The sequence below is a fragment of the Macrobrachium nipponense genome, chromosome 6 (assembly GCF_015104395.2).
Source record: "Macrobrachium nipponense isolate FS-2020 chromosome 6, ASM1510439v2, whole genome shotgun sequence".
Taxonomy (NCBI): Eukaryota; Metazoa; Arthropoda; class Malacostraca; order Decapoda; family Palaemonidae; genus Macrobrachium; species Macrobrachium nipponense.
Genome location: NC_061108.1, coordinates 30466782 through 30490264, shown reverse-complemented (window position 1 = coordinate 30490264; position 23483 = coordinate 30466782). Strand labels below are relative to the sequence as shown.

Here is a 23483-nt window from a genome sequence, read left to right as displayed (position 1 = left end):
ACAACGCTGAATATTCTGCAGATTGCCGCACCTTAAGACCTTTTTTTCACAAATACTCAGCGATTATATACAAGAGAGAAGTCAGTTATTTAGTGCCGGAAATTGTTTTGACTGTTGAGCTTTTTTTTCCTGAATTTCGATGAAAAGCTGTCTGTCGCGAGGCTGTAATTGCACAAGGAGATATCAGTTGGGAAGACGGTGATAGTTATATTATTATAATAATGATATCAATTTTAAAGGTTCTCGCGCTACTGCTACTCTTACACACTTTTTGCTTTTATTACCATCATCATTACCGGTACTACTGAGAATTTAATGTCGCGGATAGGCTCAGTAACAGGGCTCTGAGATCGCATTTGTAAGGTCTATGGTTTGCCCCAAAGCCTGTTATCACCAACCGACTCAGACGTGAATGGGTATTAGCTTGATATCTCCGTGAATGGGTATTAGCTTGATATCTCCGTGAATGGGTATTAGCTTGATCTGTCCGTTAATGGGTATGAGCTTGATCTGTGAGGAGCTTAACCCTCTCCTGACCCCACCCATGACCTTCCCCAGAATTGGGGAAACGTATAGCAAAAAAAAAAAAAAAAAAAAAAAAAAAAAAAAAAAAAAAAAGTGAACAATTTTTATTACAGTACTGAGATGAATCTTTTTACATAAATCAGATGTTGCTTTCATTATTGACAGTTTTAACGACTGACGGTTGAGGCAAAATATTTCCGGCTCATTCTTGGAAAATTTCATCGGGTAAAAGTTGTGTCGCTTCAAAACCACATTCACTTGTAATTCTGCCCCATTTGTCATGGACAAAACACACTCAGAAACCACATGCAAGCAGAACGGATTGAAATGTTCGCTCTGATTGGTCGATAACATTTGTTTAATAATAACTTTACCATTTATTTGATTATTACATGGCGGACAAGAGGGTCGAAAGTGGAGGAGGAAGAGGAGGAGGAGAAGTACGAAGGAGATTCATGGGGGAAAGAGAGGAAGAGGAGGAATAGCAGATAAGTTTAGAAGATGGCAAGAAGAGGAGAGGAAGGGAAAGATGTGGAAGGGAATGTAAAATGGAAGAATTAGAAGACAGAAGAAGGTCAAGGAAGAAGTGAAGTTGGGAGAAAGGTCGAGGAAAGGAAGAGCGGGGAATAGGGAGAAAAATGGCATCGGGGACGGGCATGATGACGTAGCGAGGTCACGGGAGGGTCAGATCAAAGGTCATGCCGCAGCCAATCAAAACTTGAGAACTACGGTTACCACACCCACGTCCCGAATTCAATTTAAAACTGGTCCTTAAATGGGGCTTTCAGGCACGCATGCGCGCTCTCATCCGCTCAGTTGTACACCGAGGGGGGATTTCATGCATCAGTTAATGGGTTTTCGAACAGACGTGTTTACATGTGTGAGAATATGCAAATACGCGTCGATCTATAATACCTCCATTGGGTAGGCGTGAGTGTGTGTGCGCGCGTGAGGTTCACAGAGAGAGAGAGAGAGAGACGTGAAAGCTTTCAGAATTATTAATTATGAAAATTTATCATAAAATTCCAATTCCGATATCTTCTTGAATTCCAATAAACTTTGGCATATTAACTGCCATAAAGAAAAATCGTTCCCAGTAAACATCTGAATTGGTCGTACAAAAAATTGATTGTTCCTTATTCACACACACTATATATACCATACACTAACACACACACACACACATATGTTTTATATAATTTATATATATATACATGCATATATATACATATATATTATATATATACATATACATATACATATACATATACATATACATATACATATACATATATATAATATATTATATATATATAATATATATATATATATATATATATATATCATACATACATTCACACACTCACAAGAGAGAGAGAGAGAGAGAGAGAAAGGAGAGAGAGAGAGAGAGAGAGAGAGAGAGAGAGAGAGAGAGAGAGAGAGAGAATCATCCAAAGTAAGTGCAAGACCCCTGATTGTTCGGAATTAACTTGGGCTCTTGGAACTCGGTAGAATTCGGTAAATGTATCGCGTTTACGACACAGCTGTTATGGTCTATTGTTGCAGCTTTAGAGCCATCTGGAAGAAGCTTCAAGAATGAAGAAGGAAACGATATATTGAAGCTTTATTTCGTTTTCCAGATTTTTATAGTTATTAGCTGCAGGTGGCATTCCGAAAGGAGCACAAGGTCAGGATTATTATATTTTTATTATATTTATTATATTTTTCGATTTTTTTGAATGTGGTAAAACAGAACAAGTTGTTTAGCTGAATGGGTTGGAGGAGATGCACTAAGTGTAAAAAGAAAGAATATTTTTTTTATTTATTTATTTTGTTTCTTAATTTGCTTAAATATGGTAAGACAGAACAAGTTGTTCAGCTGAATGTAGAGTTGGGGAGATGCACTAATTGTAAAATCAAGCAACTAAGAAAAGAGACCAGTGAAGGCAAAAATATGTAGTCACTCAAACTTTAATGGCCGTCAAATGCCCTGGTTTTTGTGACATCTGAAGGATTTTTCGCATTGCTTGAGGGTCAAGCAAGGAGGTAAACTGTTAGGAAATATTCAGAGAATGAAAGGTCCATTTACAAAGAAAACAAAACTATGAGAATCTTCATTTTAATTATTTCTAAAGATTTTATTTTTAGGATGTAGTGCTAATTGTTTGTGTCGACAGTCATAGTCTGAACTACTGTAAACATTGTGGAGGTACTTGCTTCAGTAATATTCAGTCTTTCAAAGCATGGCAACAATACCCATATTAGACTACAAATGTATTAATTCTTTACAAAATTGTCTTGGATTTATCGTTCAGTGAATGACAGTTCTGGATATTAACACATTCCCGTCAGTTAGATTTTACTCATATGAAAATTTGTATGATAAGATTATTACAACTTCCGAACAAGCATAAAAAAAAGTGAAAACAAAAACAAACGACCAGAGCAAAATTACCATTTTGATTTCCCACACATGGCACCCTGAAAACGATAACATAGAGAGATACAAGAACATGTGAATTAAGCTATGAAAAAAATAAGTTAATAACGTAGCAGTTACCATATAAACACTAATGAAATGTCCGACTGTGAGGGTGTAAAGACGATGGTCGATTAAAATGGCTGTATTTACGCTTGAGTACATGACTCACATTTATACAGATGTTCTGTATCTAGCCCAGACTTGATTGAAACAGGAAGAACAAAGGGTATGGAAAAAGTTGTTTAATCGTCTCTCTGAATTTAGGAGATTAAAATAAGCGGGGCAACGGAGATTGGAAGAGTACTTCAGAAATCTACAATAAAAAAAATTGGCACTTAAAATATTTAATCAAAATGTGTTTTCGAATTCAGTGTGTCAAGGAATTAGTAGTTGAGGGTAAAATTCAATATTTTATTCGAATTGAGGTGTTGAAATAAGCTAAAATAAAAATAGTCTTGAAGTTTACAAATTCTGATACTTCATGTGTATTTCAATTAAATATATCTAGAAAATTTAGACATATATTCATAAGATATAGCTATAGACGTGCATTTTTGTGCAGGTTTAAAGTTTATGCAAATACTCAAATTAAATAAGTGGCAATCAATTAAAACGATCTGCTCCCAGAAACATAATCTGAACTGGCCACCACTCACGCCACCGAATTCTTGTGGACCCAGCAGTCCCTCCTCACATTTCTCAGCTCAGCGTCCAATTCTTTCCGTCCACCGTTGAGCTAGGTAATTCCTTGGCTGCCATCTGCTTTTTTGAGTTTTCTGTAAAAGAAAACTATTGAGATGGCGCTGTCTGGCCGTCCGCGCTTTTTCAGTCCGCCCTCAGAACTTAAAAACTACCTAGGTTAGAGGGCTGCAAATTATGTTGATCATCCACCGTCCAATCATCAAACATACCAAATTGCAGCCCTCTAGCCTCAGTAGTTTTTAATTTTATTTAAGGTTAAAGTTCGCTATAATTGTGCGTCTTCAAGACACAATTATAGCCACAGGCCCGTGTTTAAAGTTTCATGGGCCGTGGTTCATACAGCATTATACCGACGCCACCGAAAGCTGGATCTCTTTTCGGTGGCTTTGATCATACGCTGTACAGAAAACTCGATTGCTCCGAAAAAACTTCGGCGCTTTTTCTTTATTGATTTCTCAGAAACAAAATCTCCACCTTTCCTCCCCCATTCTATATCTCTTCCCCCCGCCCCCCCTTCATATCTGGTCCAGAGAAATGCTGAGAGTTGTTCGATAAACCGATAATCTCTAAACTGAAATTAACCCCGTTCTGAAACGTGCCATAGCAGCTTCTGCTCCACCAGATTCTTAAGAGCTCATCTTCTGTGAGGCGTGTTGATGACTTACTCTTAAGATAAGCCTCTTATTAATTTCTTATGACCTGAGATCCCCGTAAGGGGGTAGTGCCGTCAATGCACCTCATGCGGTGCACTGTGGGCATTACTTAAGGTTCTTGCAGCGTCCCTTCGGCCCCTAGCTGCAACTACTTTCATTCCTTTTACTGTCCTTCCTTTCACATTCTCTTTCTTCCATCTTACTGTCCACCCTTTCCCTAACACTTGAATCATAGTGTAACTCCGGGGCTTTCCTCCTGTTACACCTTTCAAACCTTTTCACTGTCAATTTCCGTTTCAGCGCTGAATGGCCTTAGTTGCCCCAGTGCTTGGCATTACGTCTAAAACTTATAAATCAATCGGTCATTATGACCTGAAATAGATAATGCACAAAAAAGCCTTTGAATGAGGAAACGGCTTAGAGAACACTACATATTAAGATACTTTTTGTGTTGCCGAGCAAACGCCTCCATAAGGAAAAATAACCATTTCATACATATGGTTGCTAGTGCTTCTTTAAAAAAAGATATCATTTCATATTAATTATAGCAAGCTTCTTTAGAAAATTTAATTATTTCACACATTTTTAGGCAATGCTTCTTTCAAAACACTACCTTTTGTGCTCATTAAAGCTAGTACCTCATTTAGAAAGGCAAGAATTTCGTATTCATTATAACTACTTTAAAAACGTTACCTGTCCTATTTAGGAGATGCATCTTGAAAACGCCACCTTTTCGTTGTATTGACTCAAACCAAGACCTCATTCCAAAGCGTAGCCTCTTAATGCTCATTGCAATGAGACGACCTTTATTTTTTTCCATTTAACCGGGACAAAAGTTCTTGTAGTGATTCTCCCACGAGCGTGTGGCAACTGTCCGGTAACTGTGACTGGTATCTGTGTTAAGTGGAAATTTTGTAAGGAACAGAAACCACCTTTCTGGAATTCCCACCACATAAACGGTCCAGTCCATTTGAGTCTGCGTGTAATTCTAATGAGTTAATTTCCATGCTAGGTTTGGGGTTCATTATAGCAGCAACGGGAACAATGGCGGTGGTAGTATGAGAAGGAACCATAGTACAAATGGTCAAGATAATAGTATTAATTTTGATAATGATAGAGCAGTATTAGTATACCAGAATTTTAAAGAAAGAATGACGATAATTCATACTTACAAAAAGTGTTTAGTTGTTAGGAACATCACATTTGTGTAAACAGCATTGTGGCACGCAATAGGTTTTTCAAAATAATGTAATATTGAAAGTGTCTGAAGTACTCTTCTCCTTTCATTTATAGACATTACTGAGTTTTAGGTGTTCTTTTTATCGCTTCATATATATATATATATATATATATATATATATATACACATGTAGTATATACTCTTCTATACACACGCACACACACACACACACACACACACACACATATATATATATATATATATATATATATATATATATATATATATATATATATATATATATATATATATATATTCCTTTTTATAAACGGGTGACTTTTTTAAAATCATGATTAGTACTCCAAAAATATAGTTTGAAATCAAAATCACGGAAAACCTCGGGGATAACTTCCACCCGAGGGGAATTAGAGCTGAAAAGCTTTTCGTCATCGGCACGATTCGAATATTTGTCTGGGTAGGAACATCGGTAGACAGTGACCTTGACCATTGAGGTGGCGAATCAATTATCATTTATAATTCCGATTAGGTGTCAGTTATTCCTGAGGTTAAGTGAATTCGATATTAAATGTATAAAAGTCACTCTTCTAAAGTGACAAAAATTCCTGTGCGCGTACATCCATGTGTGCACTTACGTAAGCATAAGTAAATAGTTTCAATATGCCTATTTAGTTATTCGCCAACAGATACATGATTTATATACAGGGATTTGGATATATGCATATCAGGAAATATTCGTGGCAGTATTCACGTTGATGAAAATCGAAATCTTATAAATTACATGAACTTTACGACAATACCAAGTAAGAAAATCTAATCACAAAAAAAAAAAAAAAAATAGTATGAACCTCGCTTTTATTCTAATGCATGTCAGTATATGCAATAAAATGTTGGCGCACTTAGTTAATATAAGTAGAAGTTATATTTTTTAAAAATAAAATACGAAAATGTCATCGTTTCTCTGAGATAACACTTAAATCTCCTGGAAGTCCCACAAGGAGAAAGAGGCGAAGCTTCCTATGAGCGTGAAGGCGTGGAGTGAACCTGGTAGAGTAGGCTAAGAACAGGGAGGGAGGGGAGGGGAGGGTGTTGGCGATGGGGCTAGGCAGAGGCCGAATTCCCAAGGCTATAAAGTACAGACGGAGGAGGAGGAACGCAAACAATCCACAGGAAGACAATCTAAGAGAAAGTCGTCTTCAGATGTTTATGTTAACGACGAGGAGGGTTAGTCCTATTCGGTTGTGGGTTGTGAAGGAATTTATTCTCCAAGAGAAGGCGTGATCTCTCTTCAGGGAAGATGTCCTACTCAGCTGTGTACCGGAAGGAAAAACCTGATTACCTTTGGGGAACATGTCCTATTCAATCAGGGTGTTTAGAGTCTGGAAAAATTCTGCAGATAAAACTGGAGTCTGGAAATATCTGCAAATAAAACTGAATTGTTTCAAAGATAATTTCAATCTCTCTGGCTTTATCTTTAGCAAAACGTGTTATTCAAGAAAGTGTTTTGAAAGATGAAAGCAACACCTTAAAAAAAATTCCCGTTCAGTTAGTTGTTCAGGTAAAAATAACTATACATGTAAAAAAGGTATTTTTATTCTCTAAGTAATCAGAGAGTTTACTGGAATTTCCTTATCAACGAAAAACATTGTTCTTCAAGTAAAATTCATTCTGACCCTATTTACATTTCAGGACGACGGGTGTTGATTTGTCTTTTGAGAATTATGAGGAGTGGTATCTTTTTTGAGCCTTTAGGGAAGTATGGTAATGTGTTCGTCTAACTTTTGAACATGAAGTTATCGCGATTCTTTTACAGTTCCGATAAATGTCTTGATTTTTTATTTTTTTTTCACCCCGGGGAAAGTTATATTTTTAAATTTTTTTTGGGTGGGTGGGGTGGGGTGGGCGGTGGGTTAGTGGTTATAGTGCAATTCATATTATTATTATTATTATTATTATTATTATTAATTATTATTATTATTATTATTATTATTGTTGTTGTTGTTCAAGATGAACAAGCCCACTGGGGCCATCGAATTGATATTCAATCCTCCAAAGAATATGTTCATTAAGAAGTAGTAAAAGGAAGTAAAGGGAAGTACAGAAAGAAGAGATACCTCTTATTAGAAAAGAAAAAAAATAGATTAATAAATCAACAAATAGATAAGAATATATTAAAATGGAGGGAGAATAGTATTGAGGTAGCGATGCATTGCACCGTCGCTTGAACTTCTGATGTTGCAATTGCACGATATAATACTGGATCTTTAAAAGATGACTCTGAAGGGAAAGATTTTCATTTGGAAAAGTACAACGAATCTCATATCAGAACGGAAAATTTATCCTGAAAAGAGAAAGATTTTTCTTGGTCTTTTAAGACAAGAAACAGCGTTTCTGTCACATATTCATAAAAATAGCAAATATATGTTCAATTAGCTTAGGTGATAGGCGTCGCAGGTAGATAAAAACGGGTATACCTTAACGTAGACCTGTACAAATTAGTCTGATGACCTTTAGTATTGATGTACAATGAAAATACATAATGCATACCAACAGCAATATAATAATAATAATGTCAAAAGCAAAACACTTCTTCCTCTTTCCCACTGTTATCCCTACACTAAGGGGTCGGTTGGCTGATGCGCCTTTTCTTACATGAGGCATGGTTTATTATTTGGCAAAGGGGTTTCTACGACCGCATGCCCTTGCTGTCATCAACCACAGTTATTGGGGGTGGTCCTCGCCTTTGACTAAAAAGTCCACCTGCAAGGCAGCATTTTCCACAGTTATTGGCAGTGGGCCTAGCCTTTTACTAAGAAAGATAAGACTGCAAGGCAGCATTTTCCAAAGTTATTGGCAGTGGGCCTAGCCTTTTACTGAAACAATAAGACTGCAAGGCAGTAGCTGTCGTTTTAGCCGCCTTTTACTACACGCAGGACCTACGGTGGTATCATTGTTACACCCCTACCACAGGGTGGTCAAAAGCAAAACGCTACTACTGCAATAATAATAAAATAATTAATTAATAATAAAATACTAATATATGATATATAATTAGGAGGAGGAGGAGGGAGGAGGAGGAGGAGGAGGAGGAGGAGGAGGAGGCGGAGGAGGAGGAGGAGAATTAGCTATTGTGCAGTATTTCCCTTCCAAGCATTAGCTTAACTTGTGCGGTATGTTATTAAGAATTACCTATGCGTCATGTCCCTAACCCAACCAGGTATAAGCGTGTCTGCTTAAATTAGTAACCATATGCGTAAGATAGTTGTGGCCATATGCATCCGGGTCTAATATTGTAGTTTGTATGGGAACAGGTGTGGAATAAGTCTGTGGTAAATAAAACATAAAAAAAGAGATTGTAAATACGTAAGTACATGGGAACTGGCCGACATAAGGTGTGGGTCGGAAAGCTGCTCTACCTCTTTCCTAATTAAATACGATCGTTCACATTGCAGCGGTCATCCTCGTTCTTGAAACCTGTTTATGTGGCCGATATTTCGTTAAGATTCGTTCGGGGTTCTTGCATATGGGAATAACATGTAGAAGCCTCACAGGCAGCTTCACTGCCTGATCTGGGTATGTCCCAGAATGACACCTTGATCAGTGCACCTCATAAGGCTCAGGTGCACGCTGCAGAGACGGTGCCTCTTAGAAATAAGAGACCCCGCACTCCTTCATCATCTCCACCTATATCCCCACACCATAGTAGGGTTTCCAAGAAGAGGAAATAGCAGGTCTCTTGAGGATCTGCCAAGTTCTTCTATGAAACAAAGACCAAGACCAAGTCTTTCCAGACCAGCCCAATCCAAGTCCAAAAAGTAAAAAAAAAAAAAGAAATCTAATAGTAAATAATGGCTCTATGTCAGTGGAACATACGAGGTTTCCATTCAAACAGAGAACAGGTCCGGGTCCTTTTCAAGGAGCATAATTTAGCTGCCCTTTGTTTGCAAGAGACTAAACTTGGTCATGTTTCTCCTAACTGTGGACAGAACTTTATTTTTCACAGATCTCCACCACCTGTAGGTGAACGTTCTCATGGTGGTACATGTATTATTGCGGCCAAGTCATTACCACAAAAATTTATCAAATTAGACTCCATACTGCAAGCTTGTGCAACACAGATTTTCATCAATAAATGGGTCACTTTGCGCTCTCTTTATCTAGAACCTGGCCTAGAAACTCGATTGGTGGACAGAGCTGGCAATCCAAGACAATTAGAGGTTGAAGATTTGCAATCACTTGTAGACCAACTACCTCAGCCTTTCATTCTGATGGGGGATTTTAATGCAAAACATACTTTGTGGGGGGAAGGTAGGTGTGATCACCGTGGTCTTATAATTGAAAGATTAATAGATTGCAATGATGTAGTTTTAATGAATGACGGTTCTCCTACAAGGTTTGATGTAGCCCATAACTCTAGTTCAGCAATTGATCTTACAATATGTTCGTCATCATTACGATTAGACTATAAGTGGTCAGTGGATGAAAATATCTATGGGAGCGACCACTATCCCATCCAGCTCAAGTATGTACAAAATACACCCTCCCCATCTTTACCCAAGTGGAAGATAAAGGAGGCAGACTGGCAGCTGTATGAAAAATCTACCAAAGTCAATCGTAAGGCCAATGAATTTCCTTGCCCCTCAGCTGCCTACGAATATCTCGCTAGTATAATGATTGGAGGGGCAATGATGTCAATTCCTAAAACATCAGGGAAACCCCGTCGTCCACTGGTACCTTGGTGGAATAGTAAATGTGCCTTGAGTAGGAAAATTGCAAGAGCTAGTTACAAGCGATATCGAAGGCGTCCTGTCTTGGTTAATAGAATAATTTACAAGAAAAACCTCGCCAAACAAAAGCAAGTCTTTAAAGAAGCAAGGAGGGAATCCTTCATCAAGTACATATCAGAATTAAAGTATAACTCGCCACTTTCTCTGGTTTGGGATAGAATCCGTAAATTACTAGGGAAATTTTCCCCTTCTCCTTTACCGATTTTGAAAATCAACTTGGTAGTTATATCGGATGCAAGAGAGGTGGCAGAGACTTTTGCTCGGCACTTTTCCAGCATTTCAAGCCCCAGTCACTACTCCCCTGAATTTCGCAATATTAGAAACTGACTATAGTTAATCCGCCTGTTGTTCTAACTCTGAGGCATATACCTTCCATTTAGTATTGTCGAATTCGAATATGCCTTATCTTTGTCCTCTCCAACATCACCTGGAGAAGATGATAGATTATTTATGCCATGATTTCTCATTTACCTCTGGAGTCAAAAAATTCTTTGTCGATGTTTTAAATGAATTCTATTGCTCAGGGACTTCATACAAGTTGTGGAAAAACTCTGATATAGTTCCTTTTTTAAAACCTGGAAAGGACCCTAGTCATCCAAGTTATAGGCCTATTGCTCTTACCAGCTGTGTCTTCAAGATTTACGACGAATGGTGAATTTTCGTCTGATATGGTTATTAGAAAACAAAGAGCCTGTTGTCGAAGAGGCAATTTGGCTTCCGCAAGAATCGTAGTACTTTTTGGGATCCCTTATTATGTCTCACACGTGAGATTCAGAATGCTTTTTTGCAGTCCAAAATCAAACCATTGCAGTGTTCTTTAATCTGGAAAAAGCGTTTGATACTACCTGGAGGGCAGGTATTTTAATGCAGCTGGTTGAATGGCGTATTGGTGGCAATATGTTTAATTTTGCCAAAGACTTCCTGTCTGACCGGTACCTTAAAGTCAGAATTGGGTCTACCTTCTCATCAGAGTATCTTCAGGAAGAAGGCATTCCACAGGGAGTGTGCTTAGTCCAACCTTTTTTAATATTGCCATTAACGGTTTACTTGAACATCTCCCTGTTGGAGTAACTGGTCAAGCATTCGCGGATGATATTGTTGTTTTGTGTAGTAGAGCTACTGCAGTTGAAGCTTGTACTAAAATTCAGACTGCAATTAATGCTGCTACTACCTGGGCTAATAGTAAAGGTTTCAAATTTTCTGCTGAGAAAACTAAAGCTATACGATTTTGTAGAACACGTAGAAGGGAAGAGATTCCAACCTTATTTTTAGAAGATTCTATTTTGTTGTATGAAGATGAAGTCAAATATTTAGGAATTATTTTTGACAAAAAATTGACTTTTGCTGAACATATAAATGAGACTGCAGTTAATGTTAAACAACGGTGCAATATTCTTAAAGTTGTTAGTAACCTGAATTTTGGAGCTGACCGTACTACTTTATTAAGAATTTATCAGGCCCTATGCTTGAGTAAGATTGATTATGGATCTCAGATTTATGGCTCGGCATGTAAGACCTTGTTAGGCAAGCTGGATGTAGTACACAATTTGGCATTGCGTATTTGTACAGGTGCTTTTAAAACGTCTCCTGTTGAGAGCCTTTATGTAGATTCTGGCTTTCCTCCTCTCTTCATTCGGAGGGAGGAACAGGGTCTCCGATATTTGTCACGAGCACTAACCTCTCAGTCTAATCCAAATTTTAAGTATATAAAACATCCTGTTGACAGAGCACCAACTAAACCTACATTACCTAAGCCCCTTGAAGTTAGATTAAACATCAGCGCGAGAGAGGTAGGCCTTATTCCTCCACTGGTTATGGAAACAACATTTTCTAAATTCCCTCCATGGTGTAGGCCTGCTTTAGATATTTGCCAAATTAGAGACAACAAAAAGATCAGCTCAAGTGTTCAGCTTAAAAGTAGCTTCTTGGCCCATGTTTCTGAGCATAGTAACTCGATTGCTGTATATACAGATGGGTCAAAATCAGCAAATGGAGTTGGATGTTCTGTCATCATCGGTGAGAGAACAATTAAAAAAAGCCTCCCTATTAACTTCTCAATTTTTAATGCTGAGATTTATGCTATTTTTAGTGTTTTAAAATTTATTTTTAGTACAGGTAGCACTGGGGACTCATATATTATTTATTGTGATTCCCAAAGTTCTCTATCTGCACTACAGAAGTTGATGCCATCTAATCAACTCATTCAAGAGGTGCAGGATTGGCTGGTCCTCCTGCATTCTCGAAAACACATCAGTGTGAAGTTTTGTTGGGTTCCCTCGCATGTGGGAATTCGTGGTAATGAGCTGGCTGATACAGCCGCTAAGCAGGCAGCTTCCTCCCGGGCTTCCCACTCTGTGAGGGTTCCCTGTGAAGATTTTAAACTTTTTATTAAATCATTTTGTAGGACTAAGTGGCAGAATCACTGGTCCAACTTACATAACAATTTAAAGCTGAAATCGATCAGACCTTCTGTTCATCCCTGGTCACCTTCTGTTGGGATGGATAGAAGATCTAGTATAGTTTTAACACGCCTGCGTATAGGGCATACATTTTTAACACACAGGTATCTTTTAACTAGTGGAGCAGAGAGGCAGGTTCCTCAATGCTCCAATTGTAATGTTGGCATTACAGTGAGGCATATATTTGTTGACTGTCCTCTTTATTTTAATCATAGACGTCGGTTTGGTTTCACCAACAAACCTTTGTCAGATATTTTAGGAGAGGGTGCTCCCACAGAGGAGATTTTTAAATTTCTTAAGGAAATCCATTTGTTTTATGATATTTAATTGAGTATTTTAATTTGAATTTGATTTTAATCATTTGATTTAATTATATAAGTGTATCTTCTATTAGTAAATATATCTTGTTGATATATATGCGCTGAATGGCCTTTGGCTCCGGCGCGTGGCAAATGGCCACAAATTTTATAAATTCAAATTCAATTCAATAACATACGTGAACAAAAATGAGTTACGTAAAATGTACTAGAACGAAGTTATTTTGGGCTGGGATTGGTCGGTGATCAGGTTGTCTGGATGGTGTTTGTACGTATTCGAACATTTATTTTTGGCCCCATTGTAGGGTGGTGCCGCCAGTGCACCTCAACTGTAGGCGTTACTTAAGGTTCTTTGCGGCGTGCCTTCGGCCCCTAGCTGCAACCCTTTCGTTCCCTTTACTGTACCTCCTTTCATATTCTCTTTCTTTCATCTTACTCTCCACCCCCTTTTAACAATTGATTGATAGTGCAATTGCGAGGTTTTCCTCCTGTTATACCTTTCAAAGCTTTTACTGTCAATTTCCGTTTCAGCGCTGAATGACCTCGTAGGTCCTAGTGCTTGGCATTTGGCCCAAATTCTATATTCAGTTGTATTCATTTATTTTTGGGTCATGCGGATTATTGAGCATGATGTGTGTATGCGCATGGATGGAGAATAGTATGTCTCTCTTGTTGTTTTCCACTTCTATATCTGTCTGTCATTTCTATATGTCTGTCTCTTGGTCGGTCGGGCTCTGTCTCTCATATAAAGCTCTCTCTCTCTCTCTCTCTCTCTCTCTCTCTCTGTTGTTTTTTCTAATTTATATATAGTCCACCATTTAACGCATGTCTTTCGGTATATTGCCTCTCTCAAACTCGGTACTTTATTTTTCTGTGTTGCTGCCTCTCCTTCCAGTCACTCCCTCCATCTCCTTTCGAGTAACTCATCCAAAAACGTACTTAACATATGTACGTCCAGAGCGCTTAGAGCTTTAACTGCCGATCAGTATGCGGTGTAAGAATGCGTCTATTTTACCTCATTCTTTTCTGGCAGAAGCCCTAGGTCAGTGCTACTTGCTGCGGTTGAGCAGAAACAGCAACAGAAGGTCTTTTATTCTCCCCCCGAGACTATTGCTGCTGCTGCGTCTCCTGCGGTGTCGGTCAACAGGCAAAATAGGCATCCGTCTCTTGTGGTCGAAAATGTCGTTCCTTAGTCCAGTGACACCATTCGAGAGCATAATGACTTTAGGTTCGGTGCTGCAATGGATTTCAGTTTTATGCCTTCAAACTTACCAGCTAAAATGTGATCTCTCTGTCTGTCTATCTATCTATCTTTTAGTCTGTCTGGAAACACTTGCACATACAAATACACATTTTCATATATATGCATATATATATATATATATATATATATATATATATATATATATATATATATATTATATGCACATAAATACATAAATATAAAAAAAATTACTTATGGTTAATACGTAGTATTTTCAGAAAGTTACGTAATGAACTGCTCATATTTGAATATATTTAAAGGCACATTTTTCCAGTACTTTACGTTCCCTCCCTAAAGGACTAATAGAATTGAATGTGTTTAAAAATGAAAAAAAAAAATGTGCTACGGTAGCTTCGAAGAAAGGCAGTCATGGAGGAAAACGCCCGAGACTTGAATCGCAAAAGTAGTTCAAACAAATAAGGAGAATAACAAAAAAACGTCTGAACAGACAAATGAAATTGACATAATTTTGCTATAGGAATAAAAATTTACAGCAAACTGGTTTTGTATGTCCATTATTTAATGTTAGAATAATCAATTAACTTGATACAACACAAAAGGGGGCGTGGTCTTGATAAATGTTTTCCGGAAACTCCTAACCTTGAAGGTTAATTAAGATGATCCCTTGCTTGATATGCGCAGTTGAATGAGAGAGAGAGAGAGAGAGAGAGAGAATGATATTTTTTCAGAATTCTTGTTATGCATCTGAAACATCTTTAATTATAAGACATGGGGAAGGGAGTGGGGGGGGGGTGGACCTCTGAAATCGGTCATTCAATAGCAAATTCTCTAAGAAAGATAGTTAAGATCAAGTTTTCTATTTAACGAGTCACTTAAAAAGAGTCGCTTAAAAAGTAGTCACAGTATCTACAGTAGCTGCAAGATAATACACAGCAAAAACCATGATAAACCATGATAATTATAACCACAATAATCTCCAAAATCCTTTCACAAAGGAAAATAAAAACTAAAGGAAAAAACCGCAAAGCGAAATAAGATTGTTTGATAGTAAATTACCAGTCGCTTAAAAGAATGACAAAAACCTGTCTGGCAACATTACGGCTTCATTCATTCTCGAGAGGTTGGAGGCCATGGGTGTGGGGAGCCCTAGTAGGGGGGAGATAGAAAAAAAAAAAAGACAAAAAAAGAGGAGGAATGGAGGAGAGAATGAGAGAGGGAGGGTCGAGGAGGATGTGACGTCAACTGTAAAGACGAGGAAAAGGAAGCCGTGACAGAGGAAGTGAAGAAGTCAAGAGTGAATGAAGGAGATAGATGGAGAGAAAATGACGATAATGACGACGAAAATGGGGTAACGATGATGGAAACTCTTGGTGAGTTTTGGAAGGAAAATGTATTATAGCCCAGGTCGATCTGGACAAGAAATTGAGAAATTTAGATGGTATATAAAATTAATTAATCATATTGCCTATTAATTATACCCTATTAGGAAAAATATATAGATAAGAGTATAAAAAGAATTAATTATATTGCCTTGTAAGTAAAACCTACAAGGAAAAATATAAAGATGAAATTGTATAAAATTAATTAATCATATTGCCTCTTAAATATACCCTGTCAGCAAAAATATATGGATAAAAGAGAGAGCGAGAGAGAAAGAGAGAGTATAAAATTAATCATATCGCCTCTCAAGTAGACCCTATCAGGAAAAATATGCAGGAGAGACAGAGAGAGGGTGGTTGGAAGGGGTGAGGATAGTATTATAGCCCAATAGGTAATATAGTATATTGACGAGAGAGAGAGAGAGAGAGACCGATGATAAAAAAAAAATGAAGTTCGAGTTTTGTGTAATGCTTGTTGACTGCAACGATTACAGACAACATTGCTATATTCGGAAAGCATTCGGTGATGCGTTTCCGATTGGAAATTTCCCGTACAACAGAAGTTACAGTTTCTACCAACTTTCAAAGGTCTGTGAAACTAGATGACTCGACGACTCTGAATTCTATTTTATGTTCATAGACTTGTTTATTCAGTCTAGTGGACTCTAAACAATGATTTTTCCATTGTTTTCTGTTATTTGTCTATCATTTTTTATTGTAACTCTTACGAGATTTATTTAGATCTTTGGAAAAAAACACGTTGATCTGTTATACAGGCGATACCAAATTATGACAATAATTACCGGGAAAAATTAAATCAAGAAGGTAGTTTTTGATACGTACAACTTTAGAATTATTTTCAAGTATCTGAAATAGACAAAATATACACTAATCGTAGATTTAATTAGGCTTTTGTATGAATGAGACGAGAGAGAAAAAGAGGTAAGTTGAGAACTGACAAATTAACAGACCCAGTAGATATTCATAAAGGAAAATTAAAGACAACACGCAAAAAGAGACAAATGCAGAAAGGCAAAGGGAAAAGCAACCCACAAGAGAAATAAAAGAGCAGCGCTCGAAAAGTTCACCCGCGACATCTTTGACCCGCGAGCGCTCACTTTAGCGAACACGAGGGGAAAAAGGTTAACAATTGCTGAGTGCTCTCACGTGGGTGCTAGAAATTACAAATCGTCATTAATCTTGACAGAGGAGAGAGAGAAACACTATGCGCGCGCTTCCGTTTCCCGAAAAAAAAAAGTAAAAATCGCTTCCCGCCAAAAATTCTGTCAAAGTGGCGCCTTTGAGAAATCTGGTTCAAGCGGCGCCTTCTCATTATTTTGTCTCGACAGGAGGCATTAAAATGGAGAAAGAGTTGAAAGGGGTTAGCTCACTGGAAGGAGTCTTTGAGGATTTTATGTTATCCAAAGGGGACTGGTGTTTGTAATGGATTAGTTAAAATTGAAGGAGGCTTGGGATTTATGTCTGTTTGAGAGTGGGATCTGAACTGTAAGCGATTATCTAAAGTGGTAGGGGGCTATGGATTTGACGTTGATAGAGGGTGGATTTAGGTAGTAAGTGGATTGCTTTAGGATTTTGTGCTGTTTCAAGGGGTAGGTAAGGAGCAGTTATCAGGAATTTTGTTTTGCCAACATAGTGAGCTGGGTCATAATTGGCAGGTGATAATAAGAGAAGACTGTTGGGTTAATGCTGGCGAATTGTAAGAAAAATTAAGGATGATAAGCGATCGAATAGATACACTCCTTAAGTAAACTGGAAATCCATCTCATTTCATTCGAAAAGTATAATTTTAAAGGTGGGAATTCACTTCACAACGATTCATTTTAACTAGGGGGTCCGATTTTGAGATTCTACTATATACAAATGTAGTATATAAAACCTATACATACACAAAGACTACTCAATCATTTGAACTTTCTTGTCTAATTTGATGTTCAAAAGTTAGGTTTTTGCTTTCTTTTATTTAGCTGCTCTTCCAAGCGTAGCCTTGTTAACTGGCTCGAGTTCATTACAGTATTTCAAGATCGCCTTGAAATTCTTGTTTGTTGGTTAAGAATGAATTTCTAGCGTGCTGTTTGTGGGGATTGTCTTACGTAAACCTTCATTTAAAATTACGCTATGAAGTACCAGTTTTTAAGATTATGCAAATATATTAGAGTAATTTAAATATGGATTAGTTCAGTCTTATAACAAATGTTCGGCTTTACAAAGTGGTGTCTGCTTTTATAATATAATTTTTACTACCTCTGTAACAACCGATATATTAAGAACAATGTCGTTAGCACTGCTATACTACGGCTTGTCGCTGTTGTTGTTCTTTATCATAGTGCTTCATGCTTTCATTAAATAGGATTATTATTATTGTAAATATATTTGACCCTTCCTGTTTCAACATCAACTATCAAGCTTCATCAGAACAATGTTTGCCATTTTAAACACCTAGAACAATTATTTTGGTACCTCCGCTCTGGTTGCGACCCGCCACATTTGCCTAACTTCCAGGCACAAAGCTCATTGCTTGGATATGCAAAGGAAAAACTAATGGTAAGGAAACAGAGGTAAATGCCTCTGTCCTGGTAGGGAATCGAACTCAGCTCTCCTGATAGTTAGGCAGGTTTTTCAGTCGCCGACATGCGATGACCCATCATTTTAGGTAATTATACGTATATATATATATGTGTGTGTGTGTGTGTGTGTGTGTGTGTGTGTATTTATATATATGAATATATATGTATGTATGAATACATATTAAGCTATAATCATGCAAGAACATTGACTTAAACAGAATGCATAATGCGGACGAACTTACAGTAGCAAGCTTCAGAATAAGGAAATAATGGGAAAAATAGAGCATAAGAGTAGTAAAGTTGCAGTAATTGTAGGGCTGTGAATAGGAAGTTTATAAAATGTCACTAAAGGTGAAACGTGACTTTGATAAACAATTGGAATCTAAAAGGTTTTATGAGCTGGCTTTCATTTTCTATCGATCCATTTATTGATTTTGGAAATTAAGCGACTTTACAACTATAAATCTACGAAGAGTTAACCCACATGTTACCAGAGACTACAGGATTTTTTTAACGTAACGTTGTTTATTGTAGTATATCAATGTCGTTTTGGGCTACGGTTTGAAAAAAGGTCTATAGAATTATTGCATTCATCATATATGAGTTTTTACACAGAAATTTTTTTTATATACGAATGGAATAATTTTAACTCGCCCACATATATCTATCAATATATGTATATATATATATATTATATATATATATATTATAATATATATATATATATATATATATATATATGTGTGTGTGTGTGTGTGTGTGTAAGAGAACACCATACGGGATTTCCTTATTGTAAGGATAAACGATTTAGTCCATTGAAAAGAATAAGTTTTGTGCTAATCTTTACGCACGTGACCCAGAGTCGCCGACATGAAACGAAAAATCCTGACTCTGAAATACCAACCCTGTGATCTAACATTTGCACTAAATCTTACGTACCTGGTAACGATGACGCCGGTGTAGTATTAGCTTGAATCATTTTTCTCAAGGAAATGCGACCGATTTTAATTTAGTGTTACGTAATCAATTGCTCACTCGGTTATTATTTGTATGATTGGCGAAAATATCGTAACATGAAATTACATCAGGTCTCTCTCTCTCTCTCTCAGTCTCTCTCTCTCTCTCTCTCTCTCTCTCTCTCTCTCTCTCCTACGTGTGCGTTCACGACAATCATTGTTCTCTGAAATGTTCATTGCGCAATTAATATTACAGACATTTGGTGTTATACTTTTTCCATATTATCTGTTTTTTTTACTTTAATATTATATGTTTTTTACTTTATTTCACATTATATGATTTTTTCTACTTTATTTCATATTATTATTAATATTTTTATTATTATTATTATTATTATTATTATTATTATTTATTTTTTATTTTTTTTTTTTTGTCGTCTATCACAGTCCTCCAATTCGACTGGTGGGGGTATTTATAGTGTAGGGTTCGGGTTCCATTCTGATCCTTAGGAGTCCATCACTTTTCTTACTATGTGCGCCGTTTTCTAGGATCACACTCATTCTGCATGAGTCCTGGAGCTACTTCAGCCTTCAGCCTCTAGTTTTTCCTCCTGGAGCTATTTCAACCTCTAGTTTTTCCCATTATTATTATTATTATTACTTTATTATTATTATTATTATTATTATTATTATTATTATTATTATTATTATTATTATTATTATTATTATTATTATTGGCAGTTTACCACTAATTACATCTGGAAGTCCTTCCGGCGCTTATCGGAAAAGATAGCTCACGTCTTCTGGTTTTTTTGGGGCTTTTCCTGAATCATATATTTTGAACTTTTTCGGTTTTTTCTTGATATGAAATCAGTGTTTTCCTCTTAAATGCCTGCAGCCACTTTCCTTAGACTTTCTTTCTTATGCTGGTACTCTCAAATATGAAATAGAGTTTTCAAAGTTTGTGCAAGTATGCATCAACAGAGAGAGAGAGAGAGAGAGAGAGAGAGAGAGAGAGAGAGAGAGAGAGAGAGAGAGAATGGGGAATAGGAGGAAATCACTAATCGTTTCCAAATACACGATGAGGGATAAGAAAAATGTCAATAAAAGTCAATCGGGGTTCAGGAAGTTAAGAAAACAACTTGACATTAGCGGTACGAAAAACGACAATAAAGACGAGTCATGGAAGCAAACAGGAGACGCCTCCCAGATGCCAATGGCTTGGGCATGATTCTACCCCCTGACGCCCAGCCCGCCGTTCATCACTGAAGTACTGTAATTACTGTTTGACAGAATTCCACGGATCAATTTTAGTCATAGAATTAACTCATAATTTCAATAATTACCTTAAGTGGGATTAGATGGAGCCACTTGACTTAGAGAGAGAGAGAGAGAGAGAGAGAGAGAGAGAGAGACTGACTATTTCCTTTTTCTTGTGTTGTAGTTGCTATAAGGGAGTACTAACACGGGGGGAGAAGAGTACTAGGCGGAGAGAGAGAGAGAGAGAGAGAGAGAAAAAATATTGGTGAAATAGTGATAATGGAGTTTAGCTTAAAGGACATTAACTACTAATTACACACGCGCGCGCGCACACACACACAGGGGGAAGGGAAGGTGATTTTAAGATATTGTTGTATCTTTATGAGTAAATTTATAAATCATCTTTATACATACGTTATTTTCTTAAATTTTTCTCAGTACATCTAGATCAGTTTTTTCTTTTTTCTTTTATGTCAGGTGAGCGTTCCATTTTGTATAATCTTGTCCAGGAAGCTTTCGACTTGTTCCATGTGAATAGATATGTTCATTTTGAGACACTACTTGAAGAATATTATGAATGAATGCCTCGATCTTATTATTTCACAAATAGAGTGGAAACATTTCAGGCTGATGCTATGGAGCGTCACGCTACGAATGGAGAGATATTTCGTTTAACTGATGTTAACTCTACCGTGACTTCAATTTACGAGCCTCGCTTTCTCTCGTTAGAAGTGCACCGCTTATTATGTAAATGAAATAGAAATGATCAACGCGCTTGATGGGATTCAAGATTTTCGTGTCTATTAGCAATGATTGAAGTAATAGTAATGGTCATGCTCTTGGTGATAGTGTGTACCCTATATACAAACTTAGGGAAAATGTAATCTTAATTTGTAGACGTATGTGGTATATAATGAGCTCATGAGGTACGCGCTATTTCTCTTTACGCACACACGCGTATATATATATATATATATATATATATATATATATATATATATATATATATATATATATATATATAAATATATATATATAGATATATATATATATATATATATATATATATATATATATATATATATATACTATATATATATATATATATATATATATATATATTATACTATATATGAGTGTATACTGCCTCAGTATACTTATTGAATCACAAAATAAAAATATAATATTATCCTTTAAGTCTAAGCACTTTTTCTTCTATGGCAGATACTAAAGGAATTCAAGGTTTTTCTTCAAGTAAAAGAGTATTACTAAAAAAAAGAAACACCAAAGTGACTTCAACTTACCAGTAAGTAGTTATCTCACAACACTTAAATAACTTCGTAAAAAAACTTGTCTTTTTTTTTTCTTTTATACAGTTTAACACTTAAACTTCAGCCAGTAACGACTGGCTCTTTATACCGGAATGACGGACAAGCACCTTAGAACTATCAGCACAGAGATGCAACACTCACTCGAAACAGAAAGTCAGTGCCGCACTCTTTATATAACCACGCCAAAACTCCGCGTAGATGCCACGTCGGGAATTACGGTAGTCATTTAGTTTGGACTGAGTTAATATCGACTTGAAGAATGTGTTCATTAGTTCGTGGTTTTTCATACACGATAGTACTGATGCCTCTAAATTGAACCGGCAACTTCGAAAAAAAAAAAAACAACCATCATTGATCTTTAGGTGAATAACAACTTCACGAATGACGAATTGGCTTCTTCTCCGAACGAGATCTTGTGGGTGGGGGACGGTGGCGAAACTTTCTACGAGCTTTGATCTGTGTGATATACAAGCGGCTTATTTTACCCATACATAATATTTAACGTGATATAAGAAATCTCTAGTTCTAAAAACTTTTTTGTGTAGATTCAATTATATTGGTAGAACAATTATATCCCAGGGTATATATGGATTTATATTATTTTATAGATATAATGTTTGCATTAATATATATATATATATTATATATATATATATAATATATATATATATACAACTCTTAAAGTGTGTACTAAAGACAATTATTATAACAAAGTTGATTTGCGTTGCTGTAGAGTGATAAACACCCCTATAGTATACTTAACGCAATTCGCATTACATGCTACATACTATTTCATTACTTTACTTGAAGAAAATATATAATTTTTAGTGGCTTTGTTAATGTATATGCGAGAAAACTAAAGTAAACTAGATAAAAGAAAGGCAGCGGTGATCTAGTTTTGAGTTTCTGTTAAAAGTGAAAAAGATTGCAAGATAGACACAGCGCATGACCAATGCAGACGTGGTCATATCTCTCATATCTTATATATATATATATATACTATATATATATATATATAGTATATATATATATACGAGTATATATATATATATATATATATATATATATAATATATTATATTATATATATATATATAACATACATATGTATATATAGTACTATATATTTATATCTTTGTGTCTGCGCGTATGTGCAATATATAGGGATATGTTGAAGGCAATTACTTATAAAAATTCACTTGCAGAAACAGATACCAAACTTTAATTCTCATTAATATCACCAGTTTGTTTTCCAACCGATTTTTAATGCTAAAAGTATCTACTCCCAGTCATTACCATATCCTAATACATATTTAGTACCTACCAAAAAAATATATGTACCCTTGATCAAATAAAAACATTCTGGTAACATGTTTAACTGTTATCAGACTCCTAAATTTAATGCTCCTAAATTTAATGTTAGTAGTGATAAATTGCAAGGAATTTTATAATCCCTTCTATCTACAGTCAGTTTAATTATGCACCCTAACCCATTGGAAGGCAAGCAAGCCCAACTCACTGCCGCTCCATGCCTAGATAATTCGGCATGGGTGACGTCAGGAAGAGTACTGGTCAGCTATGAACAACCATTCAAGTCGGGATTAAGCTGAGAAGAAAAATAAGAT

General features: G+C 36.4%; 1 protein-coding gene across 2 annotated transcripts in view; it reads right to left on the bottom strand.

Annotated features, from left to right (window-relative positions):
• LOC135216059 (uncharacterized) overlaps positions 1-21992 on the bottom strand; it is a 66146-nt gene extending 44154 nt beyond the window's left edge. For both annotated transcript variants that reach the window (XM_064251037.1, XM_064251039.1), the window contains exon 1: positions 21833-21992. The gene's annotated coding sequence lies outside the window, so the exon portion shown is untranslated. The remainder of the gene's footprint in view (positions 1-21832) is intronic.
• Between the last annotated feature and the right edge of the window lie 1491 nt (positions 21993-23483).